Genomic DNA, 25,290 nt, shown 5'->3' with positions numbered 1-25,290 from the left:
ACTATTCGCATTAAACCAAGTAACCTGCACTTCACGCAGAGCCAACGCGGTTGACATCTCTGCGTTACCTCGAACGCAGTGTGATCGAAGCCTGAACGCCCCACTTATTGCATGACGTGCGTTTGACGGGTATTGTCTTATTGTCAGTACAAATTTTTGGAAGGCCTTCCTTGTATTCAAGGACGAGGCCTGAATAGCAAATACAAAATCAGATTCCACACACTGGAAATCGGTGAACGCCAAGATACGTAGCATATTACAAGAATAGACGTGCTGTGGATGGTGGTGATGACCGCGTCCCTGAGCTATATTGGGGAGATTGGCTTGCAAGCGTGAGTTACAGCAGTGCGAAAGAAATGTATGAGGGCGCTCGGGACGCAAAAACGGCGTTTCCGCCGTTGTGCTTTCTCTCTAGACGGTACCTGCAGAGCTCGCGTGCTAGCGAACACCTCCAGAGACACGGACAGCGTTTGGCTGCAAAAAATTCTAAATGTAGTCGACGCATTGTCAGCGCTACAATGGTGGGGCTAAGGTAAGGGTCTGCCTTCAGGTGCAGGGGTGAGCGCAGGGCACATGCCACTATAACCACACTAGCGTTCTTGCTGATCTGCGGTATGAATGCACTGCTGTGAGCGAAACTAACAGTAAACGGCGCGCTAACGTTACTCTCGTTGGTCACTGGGCCATATATGTCCGACCTGCAAACACAAGCCAAAGCTGCCTCAAGTTTTCAAAGGGAAGTGCGTAGCCCCACAGAAATAGGTAGCACCATCTCGTAGAAGATAAAGCAAGGAAAATCTAAGTTTTTATTTTAATTGGTAGGTGTCACTAGTAGTTCGATTTGTTTTCTTTGTTGCTATGTTTATTGGCTGTCGTGGCACCTCAAGTGGATGATCTTGCTCGCTCTTTCGCCACGAATGAGATGTCTCGTAAGTAGAAAAATTACTCCTTGCACTCCAGTAATGATACTAGATCAATTGTAGACCGATCTGACGTGAAAGTAAGCCACTCTTTCAGTTACTTACAAATATGCTGACCATAGTGGTTGAAAATGTCCAGCACTGCTACATACCCAGCGTGACATACCTGTTCTTTTGGATGACAGTGGGCAGACGGCTCATCAATGGGAAGAGCTTTCGCAAGGGTCGGTGCAGACTAGTGTGTCACACGAACGGCAGCAAAACTGCTCAGCTATGACGGGGGTACCAAGAGACGTTCGGCGCCAAGGGCAAGGACAAAGCTGCACCACCATTACGCGCAACAGGTGTCAATGGTGCTCGATGTCTTCGCAGTAAAAACGCACAAAGCTTGCGTGTAGAGCCTGCCAAGTAGCTCTTCGCATTGTGTGCTTTCAAACCTTTCACAAGAAGCCGTAATCAGCTCCGATCCTGAAAACACGAATCCTAAGGTCTGCAGAGGGAAAACGTGCTTTCTATTTTCACTTCAAGATATCCGTGGGACAGGTGTTGTTTCGCTGATTTTTTCAGATGATATGCTCAGACAATAAATAATAATCTTTTTGTGGTTCTTTATTGTGGCACAGTTCATTTTGGAAAAGTAGAGCAGAAGCCATGAGTATATTTCTAGCACCTGAAAAGGGTTAATTTTTAACCGGGCACTAATACAATTCCAACAATATCCCAGCGGGCCAATCTCACACACCATAAGGGAGCGACACCTGCAACGGTGATGCTTTGCACCACACGAGCATTTTGAGATGCCGGGTAGGTGCCAGGACCCTGTCTTTTCCACTCAGAAGGAGTTGCCTTGCGTGCTGCCTCAAGTCAACCGCCTTGCAACCACGTCAAGTCGGAACATTGCCCTTTGAGTCCAAGCTGCCTATCAATGTCACTCCTTCGTCCTTCGGGTTGTACTGCCACATTTTAAAGGCAAGATATTTCTTAGCGAGTCAACACCTTTCGGTATCGTGCATGTTTCTAACATCTTACTGTGGGACGATTCCGCAGATTGTGCAGCATAAAAGTGTGGGCCGATATGTGTCATTAGGGCCGCTAGTCGCCGTGATGTTCCCAACACACACACACACACACATATATATATATATATATATATATATATATATATATATATATATATATATATATATATATATATATATATATATATATATATATATATATATATATTCTGATACGGAGTCAAGCAGATCCCAGCGAAGCACGATTCATAGACAGACCACGAGACAGACACGGATGGCCAAGATGTCTGAACAGGCGCAACGTCCCGGCCATCATTGTCTTCTTCGTTAGTCCAAGGAGGTGGCTTGTAACCCCTAACCTTCCGTACGGCTGGAGCGCCGTCTCGGCACAGACTAATTACACAAGGAGGAGGCGGCGGAAAAACACGGCTTGAACCGGGATACATGAACGTCCCGAGATGAGAGGGCAGATGGTGAACAATTGTCCAGTCACAAAACGCGACAAAACGTAACACGACCAAACCTTATCAGAAAGACCTACACGATGAAATGGAGTCCAGAGAAGTACCGGAGACCCCGGAGAAAAGCAGAGGTGTCAATTATTGCTGTGATATAGCAGTCCTCCTGAAGTAATTGCGAGTAAGATATTCGCTCATGAGGATCTGACCTGCCAGATGCGCTCGCATGGCAGCATCACGGGCGTACTCTGTGCTGTTTTCAACTATAGCAGTTAGTAACGTGTCGAAAGGCAATGCTGGGTGGCGGCCAAAGAGTAGGTAGAACGGCAAAAAAACCGGCGGTGTCGTGACGGGATGAATTTTCAAATTGCTGTTCCAGTTCCGATGATCGTCCGACACGTACATGTCCAGCATCTCGATTACGGTGTGGTTCAGCCTCTCAGTGAGCCCGTTGGTCTGCGGGTGGTGTGAAGTAGTGTGCTTGTGCTTCACAGAACAGGAACGACGGAGGTCATCGACAACTTTGGGCAGAAAGTAGCGGCCTTGTTCTGTTATCAGTTTCCCACGGGCGCCATGATGAAGAATAACGGGATAAAGTAGAAAATCGGCGACGTCAGTGGCGCAACTAGTCGGCAAATCTCGCGCGATGACATACAGCGTAGCATAGTCGGTCGCAACTGTGACTCACTTGTTCCCTGAAGTAGACGGAGGGAATTGGACGAGGAGGTAGAAATCGATGCGGTAGAACGGCTCCTCGGGTATGTCAATGGGCTGAAGAAGGCCTGCAGGTAAGGCCAAGGACTGTTTCGGTCGCTGACAAAGGTCACACGTAGCAACGTAGCGTCTAAAAGGCCGGTACAGACGCGACCAGAAAAACCGGCGCCGCACGCACGAGGACATATGTGCGGCACTCCCAAGCTTGCCAGTGGTTGGGGCATCGTGGCGTTCTTTGTGAACAGTAGCACGAAGTTGCTTTGGGGAGAACAGTCAGAAGCTCTGGGCCATCGGGAGTGGTACGATGGTAAAGAATAGCTTCGTGAAGCTTAAACAGACGGAGCGATGGGTCGGGCTGACGAGAGTGGAAGCGGCCTGTTAAAGATCGTAACGTCTCGTCGCTTTTCTGTTCAGCACGAACGTTGGCCATATCTGAAATAGCTGTAACGAAGCCACCAGTATCACGTTTGCCGGTGCCGCGAGGGTTGACAGGGTAGCCTGGCCGTACTTGTACAGAACGTGAAATGTGTACTCCTGTAACCGTAAAGCCCAGCGACCAAGCCTTCCTGTAGGATCCTTCAGAGATGAGAGCCAGCAAAGGATGTGGTGGTCCGCGATGACAAAAAATGTGCGGCCATGTAAGTAAGGCCGAAATTTTGCCACAGCCCAGACTAAAGCCAGGCATTCGCGCTCAGTTATCGAAAGATTCCGCTCCGACCACGAGAGATTGCGGCTGGCGTAGGCAATGACACGTTCCTGGTTCTGCCGTTGTGCGATGACTGCACCTACGCCGTGGCCAGTAACGTCGGTGCAAACTTCTGCAGGCGCCTAAAGGTCAAAATGCGCCAAAATGGGCGGTGTTATAAGTAAGCCGATGAGGGTTGTAAATGTGGTAGCTTGCTCTTGGCCCCAAGAAAAATGGGCGTCCTTGTTGAGTGGGCCAGTAAACGGCTAGGGAATACCTTGAAAAAATTTTCTGACAAAGCGGCGAAAGTAAGGCACAAGCCGACAAAGCTCCGGAACTGTTTGACACAGCGAAGAACAGGAAAGTTTCGGGCGGCACACACCTTGTCGGGATCAGGTTGGACACTACTAGGACTAACAAAGTGACCAGGAATGGTGATGTGACGCTGAGAAAAGCGACACTTAGAGGAGTTATATTGCAGGCCCGAGTGGCGAAACACATGGAGAATGGTTGACAGGCGGTTCAGGTGGTTCTCAAACGTAGGCGAAAAGACAATCACATCATATAGATAACGAAGACCGGTAGACCTCTTGTAGCCCCTAAGGAGAGAATCCATCATTCGCTCGAAGGTTGCGTGGGTATTAAACCATACATACTGCATCACCATGGAGCGGTAAAGTTGATCAAGTGTGAAGAACGCACTCTTCTCGCGGTCCATTGCATCAACGGTAATCTGCCAATATCCTGAGCGCAAATTGATGGAGGAAATTTGCATCCCTCCTTGGAAGCAGTCCAAGGCATCATCGATTCGGAGCATGGGGTGTATCCTCGCGCGTATTGTTCAAGTGTCGGTAGCCAACATGAAAGCGCCAGCTGCTGTACTTTTTTACTAGCACCACAGAGAACGCCCATGGAGTTCAAGAAGGTTCGATAACGCCTTTCGAGAGCATTTTGCCGACTTCTCCTTGGATCACTCGACGTTCAGCATGGGAGACACAATAGGGACGGCGGCGGATAGGGGTCGCGTCCCGTATCGATTCGATGCTGGACAACAGACCTTTGTCCCAAAGAGCGATTGTTGAAGTCGAAAATATCATGGTACGACTGCATGAGGAGGCGAAGGTCGGCAGCTAGAGCAGGAGAAAGGTCAGCAGGGATCATTCCGTCAAAGGCATCGTGCGGCGAATTGGTTGAAGTAGAATGAAGGATGAATTGGAGGGAATGGAGGGAATGGATAGATCCAACCCGCAAAATTTCGCAGTCTTCGGCAGCAGTGATGGCGGTGACCGGCATGGCAGCTGGAATCAGTTGAGAAGAGGCGCTGAAATGGGAATGCAGATGCGATTGCAGGTTGTGGTCGCGAGGGTGTTATGCAAGGCGACCTTTCTGCCGAGTAGAACGTCTGTTACTGGGGAGAGCACATAATTACCATCGGCTGCAGGAGGACTCAAGGTCATGGAAATATACATGGCGGCTTTTGGGAGGCGCCCGGGGCATGCGCGCATAGTCGAGAGAGCAGAGACGGGCCAAAGGTGGGGTTGCAGCATCGGCTGGGTGAATTAGCTCGAGCTGCAGGAGGGCAGTCGCACCGTCAATGAAATAAGTTGTGAGACAGTCGATAGCTAATGTAACTCTCATAAGGACATCGCTCAAAAACGGCAAATAAAACAAAAGTTGGGTGACCAGCGACGGTGATGCGGGCGGTGCACATTCCGAGGATGACGGGAGTTCGTCAATCGGCCACTCTTATGAAGCGGGATACAGCAGGCGTCATCAACTTCTTTATGTAACAGCGAAGACCAGAGCTCATGATATAAATATGAACTCCACTGCCGACAAGTGCAGAGATGGTCACGCCATCAACGTCAACGTCCAGCTTACATAGTCGAGCCGGCAGAGTAACTAGAGGCTTTTGGGACGGAGTCGCGGATTCAGCGTTACCCCCGGCTGCTGCATCTTGGTTTCCGGAATGAAGGAACCACGGTTGCTCGGCGACGTCGCGCAGCGAGGTGGTGGGGAACAGGAGGATGGACGACGGGAAGGTTGCGAACGCTACTGGTGAGCTCTAGGTGACGGAGAGCGGCTGGACCATGCCGTGGCAGCGTCGGGATTATATGGATATTGACACGTGTACTTATCTTTATCGGGTGACCACGTTTCGCCGCTTAACAAATGTAATCGCACAGCGAGGGACGCGCCTGCATGTATCCGACGTTTCTGGAAAGTTATCGATGCTTCTACCCGGCTGTCTTTTGTCGCCGAACCTTGTGTTATCAGATTCCATCGCGTAACGCGAATGGTGTAGAACATTGTGGAAGGCACGCGGGTCCGAACGATTAGTCTGGAACATTCGACGACTGCTCTATAAAAGCCGACGCGCTTGACCCGCTGATCGGTTTTCCGACGATCGCCGACCATGTTCGCCGCTATCGTTGTGCTATAAGTGTAGCCTGTTTTTGTGGGCACAGGTTCGCCCAATAAAAGCTAGTTTTGTATTCCACCGTATTGCTTCTTTCTTCACCGTCACTACCACGTGACATCTGGTGGAGGTGCTTTTCGTCCATGTACAGGACGCCCCCGACAAGCCGTGATCCCAGCCCAGACCGCAAACAGAACACCAACGTAGTCCCGGACCACCGAGCAAGCCGCCGTCTTCAACAGCTGCCCCCGGAGCACGGACTTTTACCTGAGAAGACCACGAAGATTGTGGCCAAGGCAACCGCAATGGCAGCCCCAGCGTTCCCCATCGTGCTGCAGCAGCCGAGGGAACCACCGACGTTCCGCGGTTCCACATTTGAGGACCCGGAAGCCTGGCTGGAAACGTATGAGAGGGTCGCTACGTTTAACAACTGGGCAAGCGACGACAAGCTACGCCATGTCTATTTCGCACTGGAGGACGCCGCCAAGACGTGGTTCGAGAATCGAGAAGCCACCTTGACGACGTGGGACCTCTTCCGAAGCGGCTTCCTGCAAACATTTCAAAGCGTCCTGCGAAAAGAGCGAGCCCAAGCTCTACTGGAGACAAGAGCGCAGCTGCCGAATGAGACGATCGCGATTTTCACTGAGGAAATGAGCCGTCTGTTCCGCCACGCCGACCCAGAAATGTCCGAGGAGAAGAAAGTACGTCTACTGATGCGTGGTGTCAAGGAGGAACTTTTCGCCGGTATGGTAAGAAGCCCACCGAAGACCGTCGACGAGTTTCTTCGTGAGGCGACGAGCATCGAGAAGACACTGGAATTGCGGAACCGGCAATTTGACCGACGCACCAAGCCAACAAGCTACTCCGGAATTCAATCACTGGCCACGGACGATTTATGCGAGACCATCAGGGCCATCGTGCGCGAAGAACTGCGCAAGGTCTTGCCATCGTCGCCAGGGCCCTGTAACGCCGCAATTCCGTCGTCCACCGCCGCCGCCGCCAGCACGCCCACCCGTCGCCCAGCGCACCTACGCGAGGAAGACGGACATTTGGCGCGCCCCCGACCACCGCCCGCTCTGCTACCACTGCGGCGAAGCCGGCCACGTGTACCGCCGATGCCCATACCGCGACCTGGGATTGCGAGGCTTCGCCGTGAACGCACAGCGCCCGAGGGAAGGTGAACGCCCCCGTGACATCGCCGACTACCTCGCCGCTACTCAGTGGAGCCCTCGACGACCGTCCCGTTCGCCGTCACCAGGCCGCTACCTGTCGCCGCAGCACCGACCACACACCGGCCCAGCCCGGGGCCTCTCTGCGAGCCCATATCCGGAAAACTAAAAGCAGCAACCGATGGAGGTGCGGTTGCTGTTCGTCGAACTGACGAAGATCCTCCGCCGCCGACGAAGACGACGAAGAAACCATCTCGACGACCTAATGACGACACGCCGCCGTCCCGACGAAGTCAGGAAGCCAAGACTACACCGACGAAAGACGACTCGAAGAAGCGACGTTCCAGCTTCAATTCAACACGACGCAGCCGTGATCCGACGCCACGACCTAACTGCAACGCCAGACAAAGAACCACCGACCTTGACGTGCTTCTCGACGGCCACGCAGTCACTGCCTTAGTCGACACAGGGGCCGATTATTCCGTAATGAGTGGACACATCGCCGCCCAGTTGAAGAAGGTTAAGACTGCATGGGAGGGCCCCCAAATTCGGACCGCTGGAGGGCACCTCAGTACGCCGACTGGAATCTGCACGGCAAGAATTACCATTCATCACCGGACTTACCCTGCCACTTTCGTTATCCTGCAACAGTGTTCACGAGACGTCATTCTCGGCATGGACTTCCTGAACCAACACGGCGCAATCATCGACCTGAAGTCGCAGTCAATAACGCTGTCGGAAGATCAAGCGATACCATCGGAGAGCCCTTGTAGTCACCACGCCTTGAGTGTGCTCGAAGATCAAGCGAGCATCCCGCCTCGCTCCAGCATCGTTATTTCGGTCGGTACCGAAACACCCGCTGACGTAGAAGGCGTCATCGAAGGCGACCAACGTCTACTACTCGACCGTGAAATTTGCGTCGCAAGAGGGATCGCTCGACTGCACGGAGGAAACACGAGAGTGTTGCTGACAAACTTCAGCCAGGAGTTCAAGCACATCAACAAGGGCACGACGATCGCATTCATCGAGGAAATACAGGAAACCAGCGATGCCTTTGTCCTCTCGGATTCTGTTGCATTACCCCGACGACCGTAGTTCCCGAGCCAGACTTCAACATAAATCCAAGTCTCCCCATGATTAAGCAGCAACAGCTCAGAAGTCTGCTTCGACGATACAAAGACTGCTTTTCGACGTCATCAAGGATTCGACAAACACCAGTCGCAAAGCATCGCATAATCACCGAAGAGAGCACTCGACCACTACGCCAGAGCCCTTACAGAGTTTCGACGCGAGAACGCGAAGCTATAAGACAACAAGTCGGCGAAATGCTGCGCGACAACATCATCCAGCCGTCGAAAAGCCCGTGGGCGTCTCCAGTTGTTTTAGTGAAGAAAAAGGACGGAACCCTACGTTTCTGCGTCGATTATCGTCGACTGAACAAAATCGCGAAGAAAGACGTATACCCCCTCCCACGGATAGACGACGCAATAGATCGGCTCTGCAATGCTAAATACTTCTCATCCATGGACCTCAAGTCTGGCTACTGGCAAATAGAAGTCGACGAAAGGGATCGCGAAAAGACCGCCTTCATCACGCCAGACGGCCTCTATGAATTCAAGGTTATGCCATTTGGACTGTGCTCGGCGCCTGCAACGTTCCAGCACGTGATGGACACGGTTTTAGCAGGATTGAAGTGGCAGACCTGTCTTGTTTACTTGGATGACGTCGTCGTCTTCGCCGGAAATTTCGACGATCACCTTAAGCGGCTTGCGACAGTATTAGAGGCCATCAAGTCATCAGGGCTCACCCTGAAGCCGGAAAAGTGTCGCCTTGCTTACGATGAGCTTCTATTCCTAGGCCATGTCATCAGCAAATCTGGAGTGCGCCCCGACCCGCAGAAGACAGCTGCCATCGCAAAGTTCCCGCAGCCAATCGACAAGAAGGCAGTGCGCAGATTCCTTGGCATGTGTGCCTACTATAGGCGCTTTGTCAAGGACTTTTCGCGCATCGCGGAGCCGCTAATACATCTAACGAAATCTGATGTCGAGTTCAATTGGGAAACGCCGCAGGCCGACGCATTTCAAGAACTCAAACGACGCATGCAGTCGCCGCCGGTACTTGCACACTTCGACGAGGACGCCGATACTGAAATCCACACTGACGCCAGTAGCCTAGGCCTCGGTGCCGTCCTGGTCCAGAGGAAAGGACTTGAACGGGTGATATCGTATGCTAGCCGGTCGCTGTCAAAAGCGGAAAGCAATTATTCTACGACTGAAAAGGAATGCCTCGCCATCATTTGGGCTACAGCTAAATTCCGCCCTTACCTCTATGGCAGGCCATTCAAAGTCGTCAGCGACCACCACGCGTTGTGTTGGCTAGCTAACTTAAAGGACCCTTCAGGACGGCTGGCGCGGTGGAGCCTCAGACTACAAGAATATGACGTAACGGTAATATACAAGTCCAGAAGAAAACACTCCGACGCCGACTGCTTATCACGCGCCCCAATCGATCCCCCGCCGCAAGACGACGTGGACGACGACGCCTTCCTTGGGATAATAAGTGCGGAAGCCTTCACTAAACAGCAACGAGCAGACCCGGAGCTAAAAGGCCTCGTCGAGTATTTGAAAGGGAACACCGACGTTGTCCCTAAGGCATTTAAGCGCGTGTTGTCTTCGTTCACGCTACGAAACAACCTGCTCGTGAAGAAGAACTTCTCACCAGTCCACGCCAGCTACCTTCTTGTGGTGCCGTCAGCGCTCCGTCCAGAAATACTGCATGCCCTACACGACGATCCAACCGCTGGGCACCTCGGATTCTCCCGGACGCTGTCGAGAATACAGGAAAGGTATTACTGGCCGCGTCTGACCACCGACGTCGCCCGTTACGTCAAGACATGCAGAGACTGTCAACGACGCAAGACACCACCGACAAGGCCAGCAGGATTACTACAGCCGATCGAACCTCCTCGTCGACCATTCCAGCAGATTGGGATGGATTTGTTGGGGCCGTTTCCGATGTCAACATCCAGGAATAAGTGGATCATCGTGGCGACGGACTATCTCACCCGCTTTGCTGAAACCAAAGCTCTACCAAAAGGCAGCGCAGCCGAAGTGGCGAAATTTTTCGTCGAGAACATCCTGCTGCGACATGGTGCGCCAGAAGTCCTCATCACCGACAGAGGAACGGCTTTTACAGCAGAGCTCACCCAAGCCATTCTGCAGTACAGCCAGACGAGCCACAGGAGGACAACTGCCTACCATCCGCAGACGAATGGTCTCACGGAGCGCCTGAACAAGACCCTCGCCGACATGCTAGCAATGTACGTCGACGTCGAGCACAAGACGTGGGACGCGGTCCTGCCGTTTGTCACCTTCGCCTACAACACGGCGGTACAAGAAACAACACAGATCACGCCATTCAAGTTGGTTTACGGCAGGAACCCGACGACGACGCTCGACGCCATGCTGCCGCACGTCACTGACGAGGAGAATCTTGACGTCGCTACCTATCTCCAGCGCGCCGAAGAAGCCCGACAGCTCGCCCGCCTACGGATCAAGACCCAGCAGCGTACCGAAAGCCGACACTACAACCTCCGACGACGCTTCGTCGAGTACCAGCCCGGCGACCGTGTTTGGGTATGGACCCCGATACGCCGGCTAGGACTCAGTGAGAAGCTGCTGCGACGCTATTTCGGACCCTACAAGGTCATCCGACGTATTGGCGCACTAGACTATGAGGTCGTGCCAGACGGCATTTCGCACTCACAGCGGCGCCGCACACGATCTGAAGTGGTCCACGTGGTGCGCCTTAAACCATTTTACGGACGCTGATGAACTTCCTTTAGTTTGTTGTTTTCTTTGCTACGAGTGCTTTTCTTTGTTACTTTCGTTTGTTTGCAGCATCGGGTCGATGCTTTTTAAGAGGGGGGTATTGACACGTGTACTTATCTTTATCGGGTGACCACGTTTCGCCGCTTAACAAATGTAATCGCACAGCGAGGGACGCGCCTGCATGTATCCGACGTTTCTGGAAAGTTATCGATGCTTCTACCCGGCTGTCTGTTGTCGCCGAACCTTGTGTTATCAGATTCCATCGCGTAACGCGAATGGTGTAGAACATTGTGGAAGGCACGCGGGTCCGAACGATTAGTCTGGAACATTCGACGACTGCTCTATAAAAGCCGACGCGCTTGACCCGCTGATCGGTTTTCCGACGATCGCCGACCATGTTCGCCGCTATCGTTGTGCTATAAGTGTAGCCTGTTTTTGTGGGCACAGGTTCGCCCAATAAAAGCTGGTTTTGTATTCCACCGTATTGCTTCTTTCTTCACCGTCACTACCACGTGACAATATGCCGCAGATGGGGGCTCAAGAAGGCCGCGATCAAACCGGCGAGCATGAGCAAAGGATGCAGTACGTTGCAGGAACGACCGGTGGCTGTTACAGTAGCGAGCAACGTGGCCAACACGAAGGCAGTTAAACCAGATAAACCGATCGTATTTTGTTCTCTAATCAGCAAGGTTTCGATGTTGAGGAATGAACCATTCATAACGTGGGAACGATGTCGGGGTCCCAGAAGTGAACGTACGACTATCCACGGCGCAAGCAGCACGAACCCCGAGATTCGCTAGCTCGCTTCACACGATGGTTTGCACGAGTGAAACCGCTTGCGCGTTCGGGTCGCCGGCGTTCGAGTTGGCAAAGAGGCTAGTTGGAACCATCGCTTCGATCTCGCTGCGGACAATCCTCGTCAATTCGGCCGAAGGTGGTGAATGGGGAGATTGCGGCCTTTCTGCAGACGAAGACGTCGCGGCGGTGTTGGGAAGCCAGGTGAATGGTCGTTGAATTCGGCCTGCTCGAAGCGCTGACACTCCCCGATCACGGCATCGACGGTAGCACAATTTCTGTACATGAGCAGATTGAATGCATCGTCCGCAATTCCTTTCAGAACTTGGCTAACTTTGTGAGACATTGGCATGCCGCTGTCCGCTTTACGGCACAGCGCCAGCACATCCTGTACGATGTACTACTCCGTGGACGTTTGGGCTCGAGTTGACAGCTGTTTCTTCGCCGCGATTTCCCGACAGGAGGCCTTACCGAACAGATCACGGAGCTTTTCCTTAAAGGTATCCGAGCTTCCAAGTTCGGCCTCATAATTTTCATATCACAACTTAGCCGTTCCACTCAGATAAGGAACCACATTGGCCAGCATGACCGTCAGGTCTGAGTTATTCTGATCGCGCTCACCCGTTCGTATTGTGTCGGCCGCACAACGTTGGTGTCATCGGTCCCATTGATCATTACAGGCTCTCGAGGGTGCGCTAAAAAAATCATGATCCGCAATGCAGACGCAGATACCGGCTGGTGTTGCCATGGTGGTCGCATCGCCATGCGGACTGCTTCGAAGCTCCATCATGTGGCGAGAGTACCGCGCACTTCCACCAATGTGTGACGGGCCGTCAAATAAAAGTGATGCACGATTTTTAAACAGTCTGTTTACAGCAGGGGCGTAGCCAGGGGGGGGGGAGGGCTTATGGGGCTTAAGCCAACCCCTCCCCCCCCGCGAAATTTTTTCGTGTTGTCCATGCGCCGCCGGCCAGAACAACCCCCGGCGCCGGAAATCATGGTTGATTTTGTCTAGAATGTCCTTTTCACGCTCAAAAAACATTTTGGCGCGAACATTGCGAAATCGGGCTCGATTTCGCGGCAACGCCCATGCACCGAGAGTCCCATATCGTAACACAAGGTATCGTATCCGAGCGCAAAGTTCCAAAGGCGTGGCGGCCGGCGGGCTCGTCCCGGCATCTCGCTGAGGCCGCTGAAACGGGAACGCTTGGATTACAATTCTGACACTTTAGGGGTATTAAGTTCTAATAAACTTTTGATGCGAAAGGTTCATTGGTATTTCCAACGTGGTGCTTTACATTTTCGATTCCGGAACGTTGTCGGCTTAATGTTGTTATAAACATTTGACGCCAAAGGTGCATTGACTTTTCTAAAGTTTTTTATCGGAACATACAACGAGACAAGCCAAATCAACACACTATCAGACAAGTTGACAAAACACGCAGCGAGATACGATGAGACGAACCGTTGTGGTGGTTCATTTGTGCCGTCATGTCGCATAAAAAATATCAACATTTTTTTCACCTACTTCAAAGCATCCATGTCAACACACTAAAGCCAGCCAGGGTAACTACGTTCTTATTTAGTTTTCTACTTTGACTTTTATTCGTGACGACACATTGAGCCTCATAATTTTTTTTTTATTCTCGCTACCCTACCCCCGAGCTGCCAGAGCCAGCCAGAGCGCATGCGTTTTTCTCGTGTTGCCCCGAAACCACCGCGCGGCGTACTTAGGTGCGCGTGTGGTTTTCTCTGGCCGAGTGAATTTTTGCCTGGCAGAGTTTTGGACGCCTTTTGGCTAGCAGACGAGAAAAAGAAACAATGGTCGCTCACCGCCATCACTGTGAAGACTTAACGGATTACACCGTGTTCGCTTGAGCGCAACCTCTCCGGAAAGTCTCTCGCCGGTGCAAAATACCGAGCACTATGCGTAAGGTTCTCGGTGGACCAATCGTCTCATGTTTTCTTCGATATTCATTCGGTAGCCAGATTAGGTGCCCAAAGTAGGCATTGGATTGTGGGCAACATACTCTCCTTTGCATTTTTTTTTTCATATCGGTGCCCTCGCCCCACGAAACGAAAAAAAAGAGACATTGTTGCAGCGCAGCGAATTGTCGCATGGTGACAGTTTGTTACTTCTTTTGCGGAAAGTAATCGGCCACGGCACGCTTCGGTTGCCGGATACTATTATTATATTATTGTGATAGCAATTATATGAAGACTCCAGGCGCATTCCTGCTGTCGCCGTCGCCCTCGTGTTTCGTATGAAGTCTCAGGGCAATAACGTCTTGACCGCGCGCCGCATGCTGTATGTGCGAGTGAAAGAGTAGGGGTGGCTGAATGGGTGAGCCGACGACGGTGGCTCAGTCTTGCGTGCGCAAAGGAGAAAAGCGGGGAGCAAGCGCGCCGCCTACCGTCCCACGCGATGCATCGGATGGAGTGGGGGCGGAATCTAGGACTCTGAATCTGTGATTGCGCTACATGTTTATTTGCCTTGTTTGACCCATTATATAGGGTGACTTTTTCTTAGATACGTTGATTTATTGGAGATTTATACGCATATTTAAATGTCTTGTTGCGAGGTTTTGTGTATACGTGCATTGAACTTTCTTTCCAGTGACACTTTTTTGCCCTTTATCAAGTATATTCCATTGTATCTTCGCATTTCTAATGAAAGAGGGCGAGTTAAATGAAAGTGAGCCGACCCACCCCGCGCAGTAACGGTTCGGTTCATTATCTACGAGGCATGCGCGTAGCACACAGGCATCTTTCATATACAAAAGTGACGCGCAGATGTGAGGGTATATGTTCTTCAATGCTCTCATACACTGGAGTGAACATGGTTGCGTGACGTAATGGACACTTCAGAAGTTGAGCAGCGGGGTGCCGTGAATGTTTTGACAGCTGAAGGTGTTTCCCAAAAGGAAATTATTCGCCGTATGGCTGCCGTGTACGTTGAACATTGCATTTCACTGGCCACTGTGAAGCATTGGAGCAATCGGTTGAAAAAGGACGTGAAAGTTGCAAAGACGATCCAAGACCGGGCCAAAGCCATCGTGCAATCACCCCCAACACAAGTTCAAAAGTTGATGAGCTGATGAGACAAGAACGGAGGATAAACATCGATGAACTGGCAGAGCGTGTCATCCTCAGTCGCGGTTCGGTTCACACCATAATTCATAAACATCTCGGTCATCGGCTCTTGTGTGTGCAATGGATGCCCAAGATTTTGAACCACCGCCAGAAGAAAGTTCTGCGCTGCCTTGACTCATCTGATCCGGTATCACAATGAGGGTGACGACTTGTCTGCAATTGTGATCGGGGACGAACCATGGTGCCACTACTACGAGCCTGAAACAAGACGGCAAAGCTTACAGTGGAAACATTCGAATTCACCGCCCCCAAAGAAAGCAAAGGCCGTCATTTCCGCAGGAAAGGTGTTGTTTACTATCTTTTTTTCGATCGTCAGGGGCCATTACTGATAGAATTTTCTAAAGCCGGACAGACTATCAATCATTTCCGATAATGTGAAATGCCAGATCGGCCGCGTGTCGCAATCAAGAACAAAAGACGTGGAAAATTGACGAATGGGGTCGTCTTGTTCCACGACCTGGCTACGGTGTTGGGCGGCTGAGCACGAGGTCGCGGAATCGAATCCCGGCCACGGCGGCCACATTTCGATGGGGACGAAAGGCGAAACCACCCGTGTGCTTAGATTTAGGTGCACGTCAAAGAACCCCAGGTGGTCGAAATTTCCGGAGTCCTCCACTACGGCGTGCCTCATAATCAGAAAGTGGTTTTGACACGTAAAACCCCATAATTTAATCTCTAATTTTTCCACAATGCCTGTCCCCACGTCGCTGATGTGGTTAATACAAAACTGGCAAAGTTCAAGTGGGGAACGCTGCAACATCCGCCCTACAGCTAAGACCTGTCGCCTTGCGACTTCCACATTTCGGGTCAAATGAAAATCAGCTTAAGGAAAACAGATTCATGTCGGACGATGACGTGAAAGAGTCAGTTGCAGATATGTTGAAGCAGCGACCTAAGGAGTTTTATGAGACGGGAATCACCCGACTCGTTACTGAATGGGATAAATGTCTAAATGCTCATGGAGACTAATTTTAAATTAAGTACCCCGTTTGTCATATATTTGCATTGGCTTACTTTCATTTGACTCGCCCTCATATATTTTGCAGAACGGCTTTATATAGGTGCTCTCTGTTGGAACAATAATTTCGGTGCAATTACTCACGATACACGACAGGTGACAGCTGCCCCTGCGTAATGCATTGGAATAAATGACAGTGTCATTTAGATTTTTCACTGGTTGTTGCATATGTACAAAAATGCAAACAAGGTTGTTCAATGACAAAGTTTCACTAACATATTTGTCCTCAAATTGTTCATTTCATGGCTCTTACATTTTTCATATCAGTGGCATGCACTGCTTTGCTGGTTTCGAACTGATATAGTTCGAAGGATCGTATGATATTTTCTTTACTTATTAAATAGACATAAACATGAAAGCATTGATATCATTTATATTGAGCACAATTTCTGGCACATACGAGTAAATCTTTTTGTTAAAGAATACATATATTATTTGTTTTCACAGTGCCTAACGTTCAAGAATTCGTTTGCAGCATCTCTGGCAATGGCAATGCAGTTATTATTCATGTATTTGATCTCTCGACAAATTGTTTAAGTGGAAGATTTAGCTCGGGCCCAACTCCGACACGGCCTATTCAAATAAATTTAAAACACAGACATTCTTTTCTGAGATAACCCGTGGATCATTTTTAATGGAATGTGTTGAATTCTAGAAAGTTAACTTCCAGTATCTGTTAGAAGCGGAAGTTCGATTTAGGCCCTGAATTTTGTTTAAAATATTTTGAAAAAATTGAAAGTGCAAAAAGAATAGAGGCACGACGTTTACAAAATAAAAGTTCTTTATCAAAAACAGATATCGCGCTTCTTCAAACGGCATCTATTATAAGAGTCAGAGCGGACAAATTCGGTATGTCAATTTGCATCTTCCGTGAATTAGTTACGTTGTGCACAAGGGTTCTGCAAAAGCCGTATTGCGATAATGCTAAATTTTTTTAGATGCATTTATAACATATCAATTTTGTCCGCTGTAGGTGTAGTATTAGGTGCGATTCACAGAATTGTGATAATATTTTTCATTGTTTAGTTACAGACTTCTAAACGTGATAGTTTCGTTTTCTAAAAATTTGAGATTTGTGCCAATTTTTTATAAGAAATTGACAACCTAAATGAAAAATTCGAAACCAGAAGACAATAGAGTTTAAGTTTCTCTTTTAAATGCAACCAACCTCATCAAATTTTGTGCAGTGGTTGCTGAGAAAAACTAAGTCAGCTTCTACATGTATTTAGATAAGAGGAAGCTGTATCTCGGATGCACCTAAGGAGGAGGCCAAGCATTTCTCGCGTGCAAGCCAAAGCGAGAAGGGGCTTGCCCGCGTTTTATCGCTATGTCATATCAACACTTCACGTGGCCTTCGGCCGCCATCAAAAAGTACATAAGACAAAACCGATCTCTAAGTTGCAATACTTTTTCTGAAGAAAAACACTGGCATTATCTGTACGTTCTCCGTTTGCATAAGACCTTGAGCGCCAGATGGCGACTTATGGCTAGACATATTCGTGCTTCTATAGCACAGACTGGTGCACAGAAGCAGCTGTATTCTAAACCGCTTTCCTTGCTGTAAAGAATTGTAGTGCAGCTATGCAGACGCTACCAGCTAATGCCATCGTTTTCCCCGCGCATACTCGTCATGGTAGTACCTGTCGGTGCGGGGTTTCTGCAGCTAAGCGCCGCATTCATCACATCGCGCAAACATGCTTTGCGTCCTAATGGTCAGAACGCCAGCCGAGAAGGTCCTGTTAAACGCTAATGTCACTGAAGCAAAGACCACTGTCTGGTATCGAATCAGGAACACCCTGCTACTGCATGTGTAGCGTACACTACTGTTGAACGACGTCGGTGGTTGTAGGGAGGGGGGTGGGGAGGTCTACTCACACAACATATAGTACTGGTTAACGGCACAAGGTCCCGACACACACACACAGATCGACATCGATGTTGCCAGCTATTCGAATGAGTATTTCCTTATGGCTAACTTTATTTTTGTTATTTCGTGTCTGTCTACATTGAACCTGGCATCTCCAGAGTCAAACCGTATGTCTATATGTTTGCGCTCCTTCCTGCAGAATACACTAAACATGATGCTAAGGGCACTCTGCATCAAGGTGTTCGTCATCATCTTCGACTTCTTCACGACACCTATGTACTTATACCATTGCTACCTAGACGTAAGTATCTAAGGAATTTCAATTTCACACTTTTCTTTTCAGTGAAGGCATACGTCAACCTCCGTTTCAGTGTATTTTTTTCATAAGTGGATACATGCTTACATAACTATACAGAAGGAGTATCCAGGGCATTTGGCTAAAAGGGCACCTCCTGTCAGAAAATATAAGCGATTGTGCAAATATACAGCATAAAACAGCAGTGCAGTAGTCACTAAGTGGAAGATTATTCAAAGTAAATGTAGTACAAACTGCAAATAATATAATGTCAGTATATTTCGTAGAATTAAAACAGTACCTAACGCATTCACAACAGAAGAAATCAGAAATGTTTATACAGGCTACAAATGAACAAAAAAAGCTATGAGAAACTACCCGAGAAAAACCATTAAAATGCGCACTGCCAGAAAAAGTGTTGTTAAAGACAAGAAGGGCTGATGGTAGCGCTCGACAAATCGGCAAAGGCATGCGCGCACAGATAGAGACATATATCTGGGCCGCGTTAAGGCAAAATTATCCAGTATATTTTTGATACAAAACCGCAATTAGCCGTCGGCGATAGGTCGGAAGGTATCGAGTCGATCCCATAGGAGTACATGCCACGCCCAAATGGACAGAAACCGAGCCATTTTGACCTATTACGGAGTGCTGATAGCGGATTAGGAATAAAAACATATTGGAATAGTTTTCCGTCATACAGGCACTGCTCCTTCAAATTCATTTTAGCTTAAACAGAACGACATTGACATACAAGGCACATGCGACAACACAAGGAACTAATATTTAAAAATAGCCGTTTTGAAATATAGGGACTCTGCCTTCAGAGACATGCCGCCAGTGGCGGGAATAACGTGGGGAAGGGTGATACGAGGTAATCAGTCGCTAATTAAGAAAATCTATTAAATAACTTTTAACCTTTTAGTTTCGGTGGGTACCTCGTAATTGGGAATTCGAAGAGATCTCTCTGTACAAGTCATATCAAAAGTTGGACCTGAAAAGAAGTGGCCGAGAATTACGTTTCTTGGTGATGCGATCTTGGAGCGCAGCTGCTGCCTTATTTCAACAACAGGCAACCGTACACAGAACATGCAATGCAGAACGGAGGCGGCTCTGCGTTTCGGATTCCGCAGCACACACCGCGATCAGACGCCATCGAGACAGGGCTCCGGCGACGCACCATCACGCCATTTTATAGCGGGTCACCGCCGCGGAGATGGGGGGGGGGGGAATTAGCAATTATTATTTATTGTTTCTCCTGAGGTGGGATGAGGGAACAGGTAGAGAACAGGGGTGATTATTAGAGGTCACACTCACATTCACTCAGAGACAGGTCTAAATGCGGCTGCACAAGGTTGGGGTGGGACGTAGAATAAGGGGACGAAACGCTATAAGTGCCATTCGAGTCAGCGCAGCGGCACTGCGCTAGGTAAGAGGAGGTGTAGGACAAGAGTGGAGGCGGGAGAAGGACAGACAAGCGCAAGCACTGCCAGAGGCGACACATTACACTGAAGAAGGCGCCCCGCCAACTGGGAAGCGCGAGACACGGCTGAGAGCCGTACAGCCAGGCGACGTGAAGCGGAGAGCCGTGTCTCACGCGCGAAGCGGCAAGGAGCGCCCGCCACCGACACCGCGGCAGTGCCGCGACAGCGGGACAAGCGACGGCGAGAGCGGAGTGGGCGGTAGCTACGAGAGTCACCGCAACGGCGCTCCGCGGAGGAAATGGGCGAGGGGATAGGCGAGAACACGTGATCCGGCCTTGCAGGAAAAGGCAAGAGCAAGACTCGCGCCGCACGCGAGAGATGGCAGCAGGTGTGCGAGCAGCTAGAGCAGCACGCAGTTGATGACTGAGTTGGCGGCGCGAAACGCGGAAAAGGGCGCCAATGAGCTGCGCTTTAAAAAAAATCGATTACCCACGGAAGTTTGACACAATGGATTTTGGATATCAGAGCGCGCGAAACCGAAACTGGGAGGCTGCAGCGAGCGCAAAGCCGCGCCCCCCGAAGCGACGTTCTCACGCGTCACGCAGCAGCGGGATGCCAGCGTATTGTGACAGCGAGGAATCCGCAGCCGCTGCGCGCTGGCTACCCGCTCCTGGATGACGTAAGCAGAACGTCGCCTCGAAGGGCACGGCTTTGCTCCCACTGCAGGTTACCAGTACCGGCTTCGCGCGCTCTGATTATTCATCCCGTTACATCTACGCGGGTAAACGTATTTTTACAGTTCCGAAAGTTGATATGGCTTGTACGGCGAGCTCGCTTCAATTTTCCAGTTGCGATGTGTCCGCTGAAACTAAAAGGTTAAAAGTTATTTAATAGATTTTTGTTAATTAGCGACTCGTTGCCCCGTATCATGCTTCTCCGCGTTATCCCCATCGCTGACGGCATGACTCCGAAGGAACCGTCCTTTTATTTCAAAATGGCCATTTTTAAATGTTAGCTAAAATCTTCGTAGACCCACCCGGTATGTGGAGGCATCGAGGCTCTATAGTGTACAGTGTCGAGCAGCCCACCGCCAAAAGAGGAAGCAAGCGCTTCACGTATTTATAATATCGAACATATTCAGTGGAGTCATAGAAAAGGCAATTAACAGCCGCGCCACAGCAAACTACATCAGCATTGGAACACCTTACTTATCACAGGAAAAGACGCTACTACTCGCATTTCTTCGCGTTGTTTTTTTATTTATTTATTTATTTATTTATTTATTTATTTATTTATTTATTTATTTATTTGAGTTCCCTAAGGGCCCGTTAGGGCATTACATAGGGCGGGACGGAAAAGTTCAAGCATGAGTGAAATCTGTACAATGTAAATATATGAAGGCATAAGGAACCATAAAAAACATCTAGCAGAAGACAAACAAAAAAGAAAAGAAAGAAAGAAAGAAAAGGGTAACGAAGTTTATACAATGTTTAGTAGCGTGAAACAAGCATAACAACGTAAAATACAATGCCTAAGCACAGTTCCGAATTTTAAAAAATGGAAAATATGACACAACTACCCTATTCGCACGATTCTACCTCGTCACCGATTGTAACGCGCAGATATATTACCACCAAAATGTAAAAAAATATAATTTGGTGTCGACTGTACCATGTTGAAACGATTTTATGTATATTGGGGGGGGGGGGAGGCACATAGACACGCATACAGCAGAATCCTAGCGGCTAGTCGTTATCGGATTCCTACGGCGGCACCTCTTTGCTGTGTTCCGACACACAGAAAGTCATCATCAGTTCCACTTAATGCATTGGAAATGCCACACTTCTTGAAGGCTCGCGCAGCCATCGTCTGCGGGAGGGCATTCCACGCTCCACGGATTCACCTTGCGACGCCTCCGAACGTCGCTTTCTTCAGCGTGGCTAGATAACTTGCATTAACCTTTTTTTTAGTAAGAATCGGTTTCATTTTTGATTGTGAGTGGGATTAGTTAGAATTCTAGCGCACATAAAAATTTGAACGCACATTTTATTCAAAAAAGGTGCCCGTTAGAATAGTGCAATTAAGGTATATGTTTGTCATGGAAAGTACATTTGCACAAAAGAATAAAACAAAATATATTTAGAGCTGTAACGTAGTTAGGGCAATTATTCTTTCTTTGTTAATTTGAGTGGCGCATCTATGCGCCACTCAAATCTCTCTCCTGCCTATCAAGTGCGCCATACTATACGCAGGCTATGTGCTAGGTTTGACGCTCATAAATTAAAAGCTTCAAGTATTAAAAGGATAATAAATGCACGTGGGATCGGGAGCTTCAAGGTTGAAGTAAGGACTGTTCTGCAAGTATGTAGTTACTGTAGTTATGGCAGAAAGCATTTCGTATACTGAACATAAGGAAGAAAGGCCTGACACCTCCATGAGCGCTTCATTCCAGTAGCTGAACGACGCCCCAGAGCTCACGCATGAACATCAAACCTAGAGCACACGTACGCTTTCAGACGCGTGCAAGCTCACGTCTACGCGCCTTGCGCCTGCTACGCTACACGAGGAATGGGAGTTTGCATGCATAAAGATGCGCGACAGCGCGCGCTCACTGGGCTCACTCATAGACGTCTTGACAGGCGTTACTTCATACTTCGTTATCGACAGTGCTTCAAAATTCCTGGATACCTATAAACGCAATGCTGTTAGATCAGCACAGAAAAGAAAAAAGAAACACCTTCTTCCATGATATAAATCTGCTTCAATGAGACTTGAATGTAACGCGCCGTAGCTGCGTAGCCAGGCGCGCCGGCGAGGGGCAGCCCAAGCGCGCCATAGCATAGGCTCTGTTCTGGTAGTCACCGTAGACGGCAAAGTAGACGGCTAAGGGGACAGGGGCCATCTTAAGTCTCGTTCCAATTCTCACCAAGACGTCAAAGCACACAGCGACACAGCTTCGCGAAGGCAGCATCGAAGTCGATAACGAAGCAGGCTACATTCCTGTGCAAACAAGAAGGTGGCGGAGCAGGACGCTTGGAAAGCTGACATGAAGGTCATCTGCGCACAAGAAAACGTGAAAACGCTTTGCTGCACCCTTCTTATAAGTCACATTCCTGTTTTTCCCAGGTTTGCCGGCACAAAAAGTAAAATATAGAAATCATGCGCGCTTTTCTAAAATTTTTCTCGAGGCCGCGAAATGGCGTAATGTCGCAGAGGCGTCTTCCCATCACCTTCCACACACGTTCTGCGCTTTCCAGACGGTTGGAGCGCGTTCCATTGCTTGGTCTTGAAGCTGCCTTGGCTGTTTTCCTAGCGGTCTACGTAGACTGCTCCCATGCTGGCCACGATTGTAACACGCCCAGAAGAAGCTGTTCATCGAGATCGCGCAGCGCTTCGACGCGTACGAGCCGTGTCGTACCGTCTGCGCATGCGCGGGTGCGCGGACGCGAGCTTGCGCGCGTCCGCAAGCGTACGTGTGGTCTGGGCTTTAGGCGTAAAACGCGCCCCGAAATTCGCTTGCGCGCGAACACGCTGAAAGCCTGGCCGCCGACCACGCACCATGAAAAAATGCAGGAGCCTGAAGCAAAGTGTACTTGCTTTCACTCTCTAGTAACGAAAACCGGCTCCACATGAAGAAAAAAAAAACTTTTATTTGGCCACGGAGAGCACGTTTATATAAAGACATAAAACGATGTGTTATGAGCGGCAAAACCTAATTACTATACCAATACATTTATTAGGTCTTCGCTTGCTGAATTATCCTTAACTGAAAAGTTGCTCCATCATATCAAACACGCTACTATAGGCTATGCGTTAGGTTCCCCGTCCCTAAATCAGATTCGTGAGTTACTGAAACCAGAGTGGCATACATATTGCACATTACAGGGTAAAATGATTTCACCGGTTAGGTTCTCCGAAAGAAGAAGCTGAGGCCACTCGGCGCCGACGTGCCAATATCAGTGCTCAAAAAACAGTAGTGGTGTTGCCGACAAAAGAATAAAAGAGAAATTTTTGGATTCAGGTACAATTATTCCACTTCGCAAATGTGTAGCATGTGCAGTAAAAGCAGCAAAGTAATACATGTGCATCGGATAATATTATAGCTGCTGTTGAATTATTAAATTATAAGGATATTCTATTAAAACTGAGGTTCCCTAAGGTTCGCCCTGCAGCAGTTAGGCAGCGACATTCTTCGTAATATTAACAAATCTCTGTAGGCCTGGTTTTTTTTTTTGTCTTTATTTCTATACTGTAGGGGAGCGAAGGAGTTGCTATCGAGCAAGATAGCAACTCCTTGCAAGGTTTTGTTGTTATGGCTGTACTGGATTAAAATTGTGGCGGTTAACACAGGCTGACTTGCTGGGCGGCTCATAAGTTCGTCAAAAGCACCTTTTCTTAATTAAAAAAAAAGCATTTTTTTATCCGTGCTTTGAATACGCGCAAACGCAGCGCGTTCCTCAATGTTCTGTTTCTTCCAACTAAATCTTGGTAACGTAGCGTGGTGCGAGGGACGCTCTGAGCGTTTCTAAGTTGTCTTCGACGCGAGTCCCAACACCAAACATTCGTGCCATCATTGAACTGGATTTGCTTTTAACACTCGAGAAAATGGTGGAATAATTCATTGATTTTTAACTTTCCCTTTCATTCTTTACTCAATTTCAGAAGCTGGTAAGTAGATTTGTCGTCTTCGCGCACACCAGCGGACTGGTGCCTGGCTTATTTCGTTCAGTGAAAAAATCCTGATATGCTCGCAAAATAGCGTGTTCAAGATTATCTTTTCAAAATCCTTCGTCATGAAAAAACTGCAGAAAACATTTGGACAACGCTTAAGAGGAAGCTTTAGCTTGGGCTTAACTCCGACGCAGCCTATTAAAATGCACGTAAAACGCAAAAACGTTTTTTTTAGATAACCCCTGGACCAAATTTAATAAATGTTGATGCAGTTGAGAGAGCAAGCTAAGTTCTAGCGGCTGTTGGAAGCGGAATTTCGAATTTTGGCTTGAATTTTGTTGAAGAGATTTTCAAATATTCGACAGTTTGAAGCAAATAGAAGCACGCAGTTTAGAAATTCATAGCACTGCATCAAGATTATATATCGCGGTTCTCTAAAAAGAGTCCATTAGGTCGTTCAAAGCGGACAAATTAGATATGTCCCTTTGCATCTTAGTTGAATTTTTTACGTTGTTTACAAGGGTTTTGAAAAAGCCGTATTTTCTTGTTACTAAATTTTTTTATATTCATGTGTGACATATCTATTTTGTCTGCTTTAGATTTACTGTTAGATTCATTTGACGGAATTCTTTTATCGTTTTTTCGTTGTTGAGTTAGAGTTGTAAACTTGATAGTTTCATTTTCTGAAAATTTTCGATTTTTACCAATTTTTAATAAACAATTGTCAACGTAAATGAAAAATTCGAAACGAGCAGTCACTAGATTTGTTGTTTTGAATGCAACCAACCTCGTCAAATTTGGTGCAGTGGTTGCCGATAAAAACGAATTCTCCTTTTACATGTATTTAGATAGG

General features: G+C 48.7%; 1 long non-coding RNA gene across 1 annotated transcript in view; it reads left to right on the top strand.

Moving 5' to 3' along the window:
• The window catches only part of LOC142574044 (uncharacterized), a 68,715-nt gene that overhangs the window by 25,260 nt on the left and 18,165 nt on the right, over positions 1–25,290 (top strand). The window contains exon 3 of the long non-coding RNA XR_012826402.1: positions 18,247–18,348. This is a non-coding gene — a long non-coding RNA (uncharacterized LOC142574044). The remainder of the gene's footprint in view (positions 1–18,246; positions 18,349–25,290) is intronic.

Source organism: Dermacentor variabilis, chromosome 3 (assembly GCF_050947875.1).
Source record: "Dermacentor variabilis isolate Ectoservices chromosome 3, ASM5094787v1, whole genome shotgun sequence".
Lineage (NCBI taxonomy): Eukaryota > Metazoa > Arthropoda > Arachnida > Ixodida > Ixodidae > Dermacentor > Dermacentor variabilis.
The sequence above is the reverse complement of the archived record's forward strand: the minus strand, read 5'-3'. Positions and strand labels throughout refer to the sequence as shown.